This window comes from Sinocyclocheilus anshuiensis, unplaced genomic scaffold, assembly GCF_001515605.1.
Source record: "Sinocyclocheilus anshuiensis isolate Anshui unplaced genomic scaffold, SAMN03320099.WGS_v1.1 scaffold1491, whole genome shotgun sequence".
Lineage (NCBI taxonomy): Eukaryota > Metazoa > Chordata > Actinopteri > Cypriniformes > Cyprinidae > Sinocyclocheilus > Sinocyclocheilus anshuiensis.
In genome coordinates, this window is record NW_015555706.1 from 466,929 (window position 1) to 468,629 (window position 1,701).

Here is a 1,701-nt window from a genome sequence, read left to right on the forward strand (position 1 = left end):
TAAATAAGTAACACAAATAAAATAAATCTCTTCATATAAACAAACTAAGGCTTTGTCTGTGCTCTTTCCTTTTAAAATTAGAGGCGACCACTGCATTTTAATCACGATCCAAACAAAGATGCAGCATACATGGAACACGAGCAGTTTTTAAACTAAATTAGATTGTAGAATTTCGAAATTTGAAGCAAAAACAGAATGGTTTGACTTCAGTTTTGTGAAACTATACATAAAAATATTACCATGAAACAGAAACAGCAGACGAGCTGAACGAGACGCAGATTCACTCTCTGCCAGCAGGTGGCGCTTAAAGCGTTTCCTTGGTTACCGCTGTAAACAAAGCAGTGCTGCACTTATGAACAGCAATGATACAGTGTTTCCTTGGTTACCGCTGTAAACAAAGCAGTGCTGCACTTATGAACAGCAATGATACAGTGTTTCCTTGGTTACCGCTGTAAACAAAGCAGTGCTGCACTTATGAACAGCAATGATACAGTGTTTCCTTGGTTACCGCTGTAAACAAAGCAGTGCTGCACTTATGAACAGCAATGATACAGTGTTTCCTTGGTTACCGCTGTAAACAAAGCAGTGCTGCACTTATGAACAGCAATGATACAGTGTTTCCTTGGTTACCGCTGTAAACAAAGCAGCGCTGCGCTTATGAACTTTAATATGCATTATACAGAGGCAAGAGGAAAAGAAAAAATACCATCTAAACTTTTCTAAAGACAGTAAGTTCCCCTCAGACATACATTCATATAAACTCCTAACCCCTAAATAAATCACGATTTGTTTAGCATCTCAACCGATTTGAATCGATTTTCACCCGGCTCGCGGTTAATCGTTACATCCCTACTTGTAATCAATGTTCCTTCTAAGAGAGTGATGTGTGCCAGATCAGTCGCTGTAGAATCGAGTACGAAACCGCTCAACACGAGAGCAAACGCAATGACATGTGTAATAAAACTGCATCATGTTTGAAAGAAGAGTGTCTTGATTAAGTGCTGGCAACAGCGGATGATGAGCACAGAACAGTAACAAAACTCCCAGACATTTACAGTCGCACACAAGTGTTGTAGTGTGCAAACTCTACTGCATGGGGATGTTTTAGATAACTGTAAAATAATTCACGTTTTTTGAAGATATTTGTTTATATTCTATTATAAGCCTAAATAATTGACCTCAAAAAGGGCTCATGAGCTATAACTGTTTCATTTTTCCATATTAGCTATATTATATTACATTATATCATATATTATTATTAAAAAATTGAACTATTCTGTATAAGATGGTTTTTTTTAATGATTTTTTAATAAAATGTCGTGGTAAGTAACACAGCACTGTAAAAAAATGTTTTCTCAGGTAACCTAAAATGTGCATCATTTAGTTACATCAAGGGTCAAATCAAATATAAATAGCACATTAAAGTTAAAAGTTACACACTTTTTTTGTGTGTGCGCTGTGCAGGTCTGGTATACTTTGGCTTCAATAATCCAAATCCATACTATATCTCCAGTAATAGTAAGATGAGATTGAAATGCTCCAAACATATAATGCAGTGATTGAGAGCTGAAGAAATAAAGGCTCCTCCTCAGATGTGAGATGTTCTGGAGGCTTGTGAAGATCATTCCTCCGCTGAGGAACAGTGAAAGTAAAGCTTCTGGAAACAAACGCTCCTCAAAAGATCCTGAGGATCAGATTTGA

At 36.8% G+C, this 1,701-nt stretch overlaps 1 protein-coding gene across 1 annotated transcript in view; it reads left to right on the plus strand.

Moving 5' to 3' along the window:
• Positions 1-1,701, plus strand: part of uqcr11 (ubiquinol-cytochrome c reductase, complex III subunit XI) — a 5,538-nt gene that overhangs the window by 1,148 nt on the left and 2,689 nt on the right. The window lies entirely within an intron of this gene.